Raw genomic sequence first — 11,885 nt, 5'->3', positions numbered from 1 at the left:
AGTAATAGCTGTAAAAAGTGATAACTGTCTGTAAAAAGTGATAATTGTAAAAAGTGATAACTGTAAAACAGTTGTTCTGTAAAAAGTAATAACTGTCTGTAAAAAGTAATAACTGTAAAAAGTGATAACTGTAAAAAGTAATAACTGTAAAAAGTGATTGATAACTGTAAAAAGTGATAACTGTAAAAGGTTTTGTTCAGCGTCGTTGCGACTCCTGGCTTCCATATGGGTACAGTTGTATAAACATGTCAATCTGACATTTAACTCTACCAGTGGTGTTATTTCCCAATATGAATCGCGTGTTCGAGAATACATTCGATTTACTACCGACGAAGTGCAAGGACATCCTATTGTATACTCAACATGTACGTAATCGACAATAAGAACAGGAAAATAGTGCTACTTAGAATCTTCATGACAAAATCCTGAATAAAGTTAACATAACTGATTTAGTTCTCTTGGTCAGAACCGGGGTATGCTGATATAATGCAAGTGGAAATGATTACCTGTTGTTGATTCATCAGTCGTAAGCAGAAACGATATAGCTCACGGCCTTATATCTATACACCTATTGCCGTTTTATTTTTTAAAAGAAAAATATTACAATTCATTGCAATATTTTGTGGTTCTTACAAAATATCAGCAAAAGATAAATGGCAATAAAAACGCTATAAAAAGTATATGATTAACAATCGGGGAGGAAAAGGGGGCACCAAAGGGCCAGACCAGACCAATGAGCTAACCCTGGTAGTATTGTAGTGTCCATCTCGTCTCTTCGTGCCAAGCAAGCATATATATGGTCATAAGGCGGTGATCTCAACTGTTTCGAAGGACGAAGTAGCAACGCACATTCCTTGTCAGAGTATTCGTCACTTCTTGCCCAGTAATTGTATCCTCGTGGTATTGGTTCCGATGCATTTGAGAAACAGCAAAGAAATATGTGGTTAGCATGTGTACACTCTGTAAATGAAAACGAAAAAGTAGCATCGACAAACCTTTCCATGACGCCATTATGGTTAAAGAATAGGATCAAAACCGTTTCCATTTTATGGCTCAGGGACTAAGGCCTATAGTGTGGACTTAACTCAACGACCAATTTCATATGCCGTGAAGGATGGAGATTTCAACCTATTTAGTGAGATCCGGTAGCTTCGTCATAAAGGGCGGGACACCCCCCGAGGTAAACCCTGCTAAAATATTATACTCATCCCTTCATTCCTAGTAATTGCATATGTATCAACCATTTCCTAATTATAACCTCGTTGTGACGTTAAAGGGGCCCTTTTGGGTCAGCCCCTCTGTATGTACATTTTGATCAATCGCTTGAGGATGCTTACGAGCAGCAATCTCGATTTATATTAATCACAGATGAAAATAAAAAATATCTTTAAGAAATAAGACATTATTTTATGATCTGTTAAAGTATTTATTGATGTTATGTGTCAAGTATTTATTGAGGTCTTGTTAAAATATCTATTGATGTCCTGTGATAGGGTATTTATTGAGGTCTTGTTAAAATGTTCATTGTTTTGTGTACAGTATTTATTGAAGTCTTGTTTAAATATTTATTGATGTCATGTGTGAGAGTATATGTTATACATTGAGATGATGTGAGAATGACTGAAAGTAATTAAATGAGATCTTGTGAGAATATTTATTGAGGTCTTATGATAGAGTATTTATAATATTGTTATATTTGGTGTTAAGAGTGTGTATTTGTGAACATGTTTGAGAATACATGAATGAATGTTGGTGTGTGGGTGTTAGTGGGTGTGTGTGAGTGAAAGAAGGATGTGTACATTTTCTTCATTTTAGAATTCATCCTTGATTTATTAAAACATTCTGAATGTCAATTACTAGTTTGGTTTTTCTTTGATGATTCCATGAACAATTGATGTGAAGCCACTAAGAACTTGAAGCATATACTAAAGCTATACAAAGTCTTAAGATAAGCATTAATTACTTACATAAAAAAGGTCATTTTTATTACTGTAGCATCTTTGTATAAACTTCCAGAATGCTTCAAGTAATTTGGGTACTGTCAATTTTGATGCAAAATTCATATAAAACAGACAAATTTAATAAGATGTGAAGGCAGATTTTCAGTGGCCAGAATGCACCATTTCACACTTAGGAATAAAAAAAAATCCGGGGGGCATGCCCCCGGACCCCCCCAGCAGACTCCCTCGCTTCGCTCGGTCGGTTGCCTCGGTTCGCTCGGCAAATGTCTCGCCCCAAAACGTTTGGAAACCCCCCCAGCTTTGCCTCTGGATCCGCCACTGATTTACGTTTGGTGCCCATCCTTCAGGCCCCATGTGGTCCAACCTTCGATTTGTACAATTTGTAATAGCTGCCATATGAGAACTAATCAAATATGGTCGATATTCATCGTATTGTTCCAGCGGGACACAGATCTTAATAAAGAAATCTTGGACACCTGTCTGTCTGGAGAGCATAAAGGAATCATTCAAAGTTCTTGGTTAAACAATTAGAGAGGCGAACGAAAGACATGAACCATTGCTTACACGTGGAACAATCAGCCAATTGCTAACGACACAATACAAACTATATAGAAAAGAAGCAATATCCTTTAAAAGATTAAAGGAAACAAATAAAAGAAGTGTAAAACCAAAAATACAATTGAATATATCCATCAAAAAATCTGAAACGTACCTTAAGTCTGGAAGTGTGCCACCAACTCTGAATCAAAACCAAAGTTTGGAATCCCTGAGTTACACTTCGAGGAAGGGCACTAAGTACACAGCCAATCACGACAGTGAAAAGACAGGAATTATCTGGAAGACGTTTCCAGTAGTGTCGATCTTCACAAACGAGCCCCGGGGAAACTACAAAGAAGAAATACTGTAAACATAGTAACGAAGACAATGCAGGAAATCTGAATATTTAACCAAGATAAGTCGTAGTGACCTGATAACACGAGAACATCAACTCCACTGTCATGTCATCTCTTGGAGCTCTCAAAAAGGAATGCTTACGTCCATCAGTTATTGATGCCCGACTCCTATGTAATACCTTTTTCAGATACCATGGTGATAGAAAACTTAGTACAGCACTATGCCAATTAAGAAATTCTGCCAGTAACATGAATTCAGATTTATTCATGATAGCCCTACGTGTAACTGTTGTTCCCCTGTTGAGGACTGTGCTGGTTTTCCTCCATTGTCCTCTTTATACTAACCAAAGACAGCTTAAATACTCAAACGTCCTCTATGGTTTCCAAACACGAGACGATAATATGAATATAAATATTGTGGAATTGATTCAGATGTACATTGGTTATTAGATAAGCTGATTCTCAACTGTATGTTTAACTGTTACATGAGTTGGTCTGTTGGTCAACGGTCTTGAATGATCCCAACACAGACTCGAACTCGAACAATCGGTCTCCTCTGTCCTCCAGTCCGTGTAAGACGATCAGAATGATGCTATAGCATTCCTCTATTAAAGATAGCAGTTATTTATAGATACATTTTCCCCAACTACATCATACAATATTACTGTTAAATGTTCAAAAGCAAAATGTTGTTATATATGTACTATAAACAGATATGTATGTACTGTTTAATATTGTAAGGAGAGGGCTGTTATAGACTAGGCCTGTTGCCCGATTGTACTTTAGATCTGAACAATAAAATATTCTGAAATGAAAAAAAATAAAATCCATAATCTAATGAGAACTGAGGATTTGATAACAAAATCACTTAAAACTATCGTTAGTCAGTTATTATCTAGGATTAAAACGTCTAATTTTCCAAAAAGGATGAATCACGACAATATTTATCATGGAGACAAACATGCACTAGGAAATTGCGCACCAATTAACTGAACAAGTGTTGATATCGAAGTTATACAAGGTACTGAAAATAAATAAGACAGTAGATCATAGGTGACCTGTTGTCAAAAACACAACTGTAGTGGAGCCAATGACTTTCCTGATTGTGGATGACGTCAAATTTTACAATGATAAGACAGTGAATGTAAATCTTCAAAAATATCATAACGACATCAATCAGGAAAGGTCAGATAACGGTCAAAATGGCGCACGCGTAGACATCATCAGTATAAAGATAATTGGTGATCGAGATACCACTAAAAGATAAAGGAAGTCTAGAGAAAGACTTGAGTATAGCTTCGGTGTTAGGTACGCTTCTAAAGCGTATAAACATTTACAAGGCCAATAGAATGTATGGTGCAACTTGAAAATTGTTTTAAAGAAGTTGAAGTGATATAGATCTACATTTTTTTTTGAATAAATACAGACAATGTTTTTTATGATCAATTTACAATGTATACAGTACAAGAAGCGAAACTTTAGCAAGATAAATAAATTGCTAGTTTTTTCACACTTCATTCAATACTTTTTTAAGAGGAATCTATATCAAAAAATCAAAAATGTATTTTTCATGATTTTTGGCCCTAACCCTGCATCAGCATAACATGACCACTTTATGTTGATAGGTGGTCACTTTATGTTGAAAGGTGGTCACTTTATGTTGATAGGTGGTCATTAAGTGAAAAACAAAATAAGCCATTCGTGGATGACTTTCTGATGTGTTACCTATATCGTGTGGTTTAGGAGGCTCTTATATTTTTACATTTTATCAGTTCAGTTCCTTCAGTTTTGAGTTTTCCCTACTACATCATTCAATATTACTGTTAATTATTTAACCCCCACCCCACCCACGTACCACAACACCATTTTTGTCTAATAATAGGTGTATATATATATTATTACGAGAAATTATACCATCTTATATTCATATTATAAGGTCAAATCCTTAGGACCTTTTGTTATCTAAGTAATTAAGATCTATACTAGAGGACCCCAATGGAAATAAGCTGCCACCCAGCTTTCATGGGATATCCTAGGTTAAAGCTTAGTCAAACAGATACATTGTAATTATAGTGCTCCAAAATTTGTGATATTAACTTTGATGTGATAATCTAAATACTGTGATAAATCTGTGATTATTATGAAATTGCAATCTGTGATCATATGTGATATTTGTACCTGTATCTTGCTTTTACCGAATAAATATTATTATTATATACTCTAGTGTTTAACGTTAACATAGCAATATGTTTACTTTTTCTTTTAGATATCTAATTTCATTAGTTCCGAGATCACGCCAAGCGAAGAGAAGGGACAACCAAGCAATCCGGAATATTGGTACAGAAGTACGGATTCTTGTTTATATTTCTGCGTTAACTTCCTTTCTCCTGTCCGCTATCTAGTTGCACATGTCTACAGATTTACACAGATTTACGAATTCAAGATGAGTCCTGAGATGAAAAAGAGGGTATCTACAGTTTTAGATCTTGCAAGGGTGACGTTTCAGTATGGCTTCCTCCCAACTGTGATTTACTTAGGTATGTATTATCTGTTGTTATATTTGTAATCCTAAATCGTCGTATGCAACGACCGAGTAGCCTAGCCTACCGTCTAACGAAACGTCTTGATGAATCCGCCATCCCAACTCTGCATAACTCTGCTTAATATTTTCTAGCTCATTCTCTGCTTGTTATAAACAAAAGTGTCGTTGCAAATGCCTGTAGTTTTTGTCTCTGAAGAGGTTTTTTTTGCATTTTGTCAATTTCGTCAGAGGTCAAGGTTCCCGGTCTCACTTAAAAGCGTCTTCAACCGACAACAAGCGTCTTCAAGTGACAACAAGCGTCGCCAGACAAAATCTTTAAAAATACTGAATAAAGTAAGCGACATCAGAAGATATGTTGTTAATATGACTATAATACACCTCTGTACCAAATTTCAATTTGATATTTGATAAAATGCCCGAGTTATGATGAATTGAATTTTTACGATCGCGGCGTGGCACATGTGTGTATTAGCATGTAAAGTGAAGAAAGCGTCGCCAGATAATATCGTTACAATTACCCGCTAAAGTAGGCGACATCAGAAGATATGTTATTCATATAACTATGATACACCTTCATACCAAACTTCAGGTAGAAATTTTAATAAATGACTGATTCATGATGTTTTTGATTATTACGATCGACGGCTTGGCACACGTGTGTGAATAGAACTCGACAGATTGTGAAGCGTCTTCAAACTGTATCTCTTTAAATAATTGATAAAGTAAGCGACATCATGAGATATGTTATTCATATGACTATGATACAACTATATACCAAATTTTAATTTGATTTGTTGAAAAATGATTGAGTTATCGTGAATTTAATTCATACGATGTACAGATATTAAGCTATACGCCGTGCCACATATGTGTACGTAGGGTATAGGGCTTCGCATAGGCAGAGACGTTGTGTATGTGTTATACGTCTCTGGCATAGGTGAACACAGTTAGAATATATTGCTCTATAAACATTGATACAACGTTAATCAGCTGTGTCAAGAATAACATTATTGCATTTATTGAACAATTTAGATTTTAACTGTAACCGATTAAGAATACATTTAACAATGTGTTTAATTATATTTTTATTATAACTAATCAGGGACAGTATATACGTCCCTGAAATAATATAGTGGGAGGGGGATGGGAATGCGTAATTTTCAAGTTTCTCAGGACTTTTTGAGAAAGATGGTGGCCCTGAAAAGGGCCGTTTAAGCAGGCGACTAGCACAGTCTTTGACAGAACAACGCTAGTCGAACCTGTCTGGAGAACCGCCAAGAACAAAGTCTGACCTTTTGAGGCGCCTCGGCCCCCGCAAGGACCAGAAGTGGACTTTGGGGTGCTGCCTGTATTGCAGTGATGTCATTTCCTGCAACCTGCAGGAAAACTCGGTAGACATCGGTGGTCATAAACTTCTTGAATACATCACTATGTAGAGTGAGATATGTTTTGTAAGATGGTGAAACAAAAAACCGTACCACTTAACCCACAGCCACAATTGGACGAGATTTTTGTACTGAAACGGTATTACTCGACCCTTGAACGCGACGCGTCCTATAAAAAACATATAAGTTGGTTCGACAGAATGCCAGGGTTTGACGCGATGAACATTGCTATTGCAGAGTATTTAGGAATATTTCCTTCACAACCCTCTATCCACGGCCGTTCTAAACATACAAAACAAGAGTATCAGCGCGCAACTCTCGCTACAAAGGAGTCGATACACGATAGGTTAATTAACAAACAGGCTCCAAAAGTCATTCTAGACGACATTAAGTCACTGGACGATTCTATGAATGAACCCAGAGACCTTAGGCAAATTCACAATGCCAAGTATCTTTTGCAGAAAAAAAACCGTGACGACAAACAACCAAACAGTTATAGTCAAAATACGGCGGACGGACTTTTAAATGTTATCAATGAAATCCATGACAGCAATTTCATTCGAGAAGTAATTGTGACAAAAGGGAAACCCCCTTCAGTTATCCTTTATACCGACAACCAGCTGACGGATATGAAAACCGCTTGTACCAAAAACGGCGCAATTTTAGGAATTGATAGGACATTTAACCTTGGACCATGCTTCGTTACTGCCTTGGTTTTTAATAACCCCAACTTGGTTAGGAAATGTAAGGAAAATTCTCCTATTATGCTTGGTCCTGTTCCAGAGAAACAGTTATTCTTACGTATACAAACAAAATGTATTTGATTATATGAAATACCGATATTTACACATGTGTGTCAGTTATTTCAAAAGAAGTTTAAAACGATTGTATTTTTCAGCTGTACCTTTACAACAATAACCATTAAATGTTAGTGTAGTCTTCATTTAAACTTATAGGTATTTAGGGATTTTTTTTAAACACTAACATTAAATCGATCAGTCACACGAACATATAACGGACCCCGAGTAGAACCACGTCCACGTCCGTAGGGTCTGGTAACATGCTCGTTTCAAGAGTGTGGCTGAGAGTTCTACAATATAATCCGGTCTAACTGTGTTCACCTATGCGAAGCCCTACCCTACGTACACATATGTGACACGGCGTATAGCTTCGTAAAATTAAATTCACGATAGCTCAATCATTTTTTAACAAATCTACCTGAAGTTTGGTATAAAGGTGTAGCATAGTTATATGAATAACATTTCTTCTGATGTCGCTTACTTAATCGATTAATTTTAGAGATATAGTTTGAAGACGCTTCACAATCTGTCGAGTTCTATTCACACACGTGTGCCAAGCCGTCGATCGTAGTAATCAAAAACATCCTTACTCAGTCATTTATTCAAATTTCTACCTGAAGTTTAGTATAAAGGTGTATCATAGTTATATGAATATCATATCTTCTGATGTCGCTTACATTATAGGTTAATATTCGAAATATTGTCTGAAGGCGATTTACGATCTGTAGTGTTCTATTTACACATGTATACCACGCCGCCGATCGTAATAATAAATTAATCATAACTCGATCATTTCTTCAAATATCGAGCCGAAATTTGGAATATATATCAATAAAAGCCTAACTAATAACATATCTTCTGATGTCGCTTACTTTAGCGGGTAATTGTAACGATGTTATCTGGCGACGCTTTCTACACTTTTCAAGCTAATACACACATGTGCCACGCCGCGATCGTAAAAATTCAATTCATCATAACTCGGTCAATTTTTCAAATATCAAATTGAAATTTGGTACAGAGGTGTATTATTGTCATATTAACAACATATCTTCTGATGTCGCTTACTTTATTCAGTATTTTTGAAGATTTTGTCTGGCGACGCTTGTTGTCACTTGAAGACGCTTGTTGTCGGTTGAAGGCGCTTTTAAGTGAGACCCAAGGTCCCTGCTTAAAATGTATACTGGACCTCAATTTTTTTTCTTTCCAAGCATGGCAGCAGGAGAGCCCCATTTGATGTGGGGATCTCCTGTTGGGACATAATTACAACATTTTACAAACCTTTCTCGGTTTGGCTGTCATACTGCAGAAATAGTACCTTTACACACTATTGTCACTAACCTTCATATCATTGACAACTGTACAAGTTTAAAGTCATGTTATTGTGGCAGATTTTAATTGTACATAGGATTAGCTCTAGGTAGAGTGTCTGGCTAGGAACCATTTAACTAGTGCTCACAGATTTGATCCCCGATGGAAGCACACTACTCTCTTTCTGTTACGTTAATGATGGAGATGTAGGCCTTTAATGCCATCCAGCGGCCTCTTATCAAAATATGTTACAGGAATAGCATTTAGGTGTGAAAACTCCATAGCATGCATTGCAGATGTATTTCAATGATCAAGCCTGTGTGAAGCAATTGAATCAAGGCTCCCTGGTGTTTATGTAGTGGTATTGGACAGTGTTACATAGTGGAATGTTGTGTAGTGGAATTATGCTGTATTGCATTGGGTCAATCACTGGCGACCAGGTAGCTCAATTGGTAAGAGTGTTCGTCTAAACACCTTTGAGGTCATGTGTTCAAATCCTGGTCTGACCATATATTCTTCTTCTCCTGTTGCAGTATTAGATTAGTGGCGCTGTTGACCCTCTTCCTTCAAAGTAGTGGAGAACCATAGAAAACGGATCCGGGTTGTTTCGCCCTAAATCCTGTTCACACCACAGGTTATTTCGCCCAAAATCCTGCATCCTGCTCGTACCACAGGTTGTTTCACCCTAAATCCAGTTCGCCCAAGGTTGTTTTACACTAATATAATTGTAGATTTTAAAGTTAAGAATGTTAGTAGAAATGTTTTTAATTGTGAAACAGCTTACTGTTATCATGTTCCACCATGGAATTAGATCGAAGTCCATGGTTTTCAGAAGCAAATGTCTTGTCGAAAGAATTCCATGCTACATTGTATGTGCAGATATAGTTGACCACGTATACAAATCTAACGAGTCTTATAACAAAATAAAGGGAGACGTAGAAAAACTTCAAATTAGCCATACACTACTAAACAGGACTTAAAAATCACCCAATAAATATTTTAGAGTGAAACAACCCGAGGAAAATGGGATTTATGGCAAAACGACCTGATACCGTAGAAAACGTGGTGGTTGTCAAGGACAAAGACTCCAAAGCACTGATGAGTTTTATTATATGATTGATGGTAATGTAAAAACAAAAATAAAAACTGTGTACAGCATGAAATCTAGCTTGTAAAAAAACCTTGACGTAAACATGTAGTTAATAACCCTGTCTGTACTGATCTAAAAAAGTATTCTCACTTTATTTGGGTATTCAGTTCCCTAAAATTATAAATGATCATCAGTGGGTTCCAATTACAAACCGTTGTTTGATTATCACATATGATTTTAAACTGATTGCCCATACTATGAAGTGCTGGAAGTCGCTATCAAAACTATAAAAAAAATCTGAATGAATATTTTATTCTCGTATAATCGTATTGCTGATGCATTTCAGTGTTATTAAATGACAGTTACAAATGTTTTATACGATGCAGCCAATCTGTTCATAAATAGAATTTCCAAAAAATAATAAAGAAAATGGATTTACTGTATGAAGAATTACTCTCTAAATGCTTCATACTTTTCCGATACTGATGCAATATTTATCATAAGTTATGCCATAGTATGCCACTAAATCGTAGTTTTGCTTTTTTGCAGGTTTCAAAAAGGGTGCCGATGAAGGCATGCCAGAACTGTCCTGGCAGAAGTATGTATAATTTAAGTTCTGCTTCAAGAAATATTTTAACCCCTTGTTATGAAAAATGGCCAATATGATTTTCAATTCATGGAGACTAAATATCCTATTCAGTGTTCTTTGAGGTTCAGGTCATTCGATGTATGTTCAGTTAAAATAAAAATAACCTAGCTTCTCAAAATGCCAAAGATTTTAGCCAATCAGAATACTGAGATTCATTGCTACCCTGCACATGATGTAGTGATTTTGGTAGGAATGTTTAAACAAGTCCTGACCATCATTTTCAAAATGTTGAGTCCTATAACTAAGATATAGTGGGTTCTCCAAATATGGACGAGCTCCACAGGAAAAGCGTGACCAGGATTCGGATATGAGTGGAAAGATTAAATGGCTTGGTTGAAAAATGGCACACCCTAGAATATTTAATGAATCGTCTGCTAACTTTTGATGTATTCCTAACGAATGTATACAATTTCTTTTTTTTTTTAGTCTTTTATGGATGTGATGAAGTCAAAAAAGAGGAATGGGAAATCTATACATCATCATAATGTCATCAGGATTGCCATGGGTTGTCAAATCAATGATGGAGGATAAGAAGGCATTAGAAGTGTTAGCGCCGGCCATATACACAGCCACAACTTACTAGCAGATGTCACGTTGATTTAGATGTACACAGACTCTGTTGCTGGACATGTATTTAACAAATCTAGAAAAACCTTGGTAGCCCATGTGATGAATGTAACCATTTATTAAGTAAGCATCACAAATTATCATGTTTTTTTTTATGTGCGATATTAAACTTTAACCGACTGTTTTTGCCGTCTTTTTTTCTGTTTGTTCACGACTTGTGCCTGGCAAAAGATCATTTCTATGATTCTGCTTCTGAAGATAAGTTAAAGTAATACAGAATATAATATACTAATTATGAGACCCACATGGCCTGTATTGCTCACCTGGTTATTTAAGCAATCTTCGGAAAATTTTCTCAATAAAAGTAATTTTGGAAATATTTCCACATTTTGAGTGTTCTAGACTACATGATAGAGATCACTTAATTCTTACTGAAGGAATTTTGACGATTTTTCTCTGGTTACCTCTATTGCCCCCCATCCTGCTGTACATTGAGAAGCCAGACCCTTCATTTATATAAGGTTGAGTACTCTGGGTCAGTTTGATCTTTTCTCGTATCTGTTTGATCGAGTCATGTTTAACAGTAAATGCACCTTGAGGTAACTTCTGATCTAATCATAATACTGATGTGTATAAAAGACAACCTTCAAAGTGAGTTTGTCATTTTACATATTTACTTGTACAGTACTT

General features: G+C 36.1%; 1 long non-coding RNA gene across 1 annotated transcript; it reads left to right on the top strand.

Moving 5' to 3' along the window:
* Positions 1 to 5,215: 5,215 nt before the first annotated feature.
* Positions 5,216 to 11,076, top strand: LOC110463468. The gene is made up of 3 exons (XR_002464399.1): positions 5,216 to 5,391; positions 10,529 to 10,577; positions 11,055 to 11,076. It is a non-coding gene; the product is annotated as an uncharacterized LOC110463468 (long non-coding RNA).
* The last annotated feature ends 809 nt before the right edge of the window (positions 11,077 to 11,885 follow it).

Source organism: Mizuhopecten yessoensis, unplaced genomic scaffold (genome assembly GCF_002113885.1).
Source record: "Mizuhopecten yessoensis strain PY_sf001 unplaced genomic scaffold, ASM211388v2 scaffold10911, whole genome shotgun sequence".
Lineage (NCBI taxonomy): Eukaryota > Metazoa > Mollusca > Bivalvia > Pectinida > Pectinidae > Mizuhopecten > Mizuhopecten yessoensis.
The sequence above is the reverse complement of the archived record's forward strand: the minus strand, read 5'-3'. Positions and strand labels throughout refer to the sequence as shown.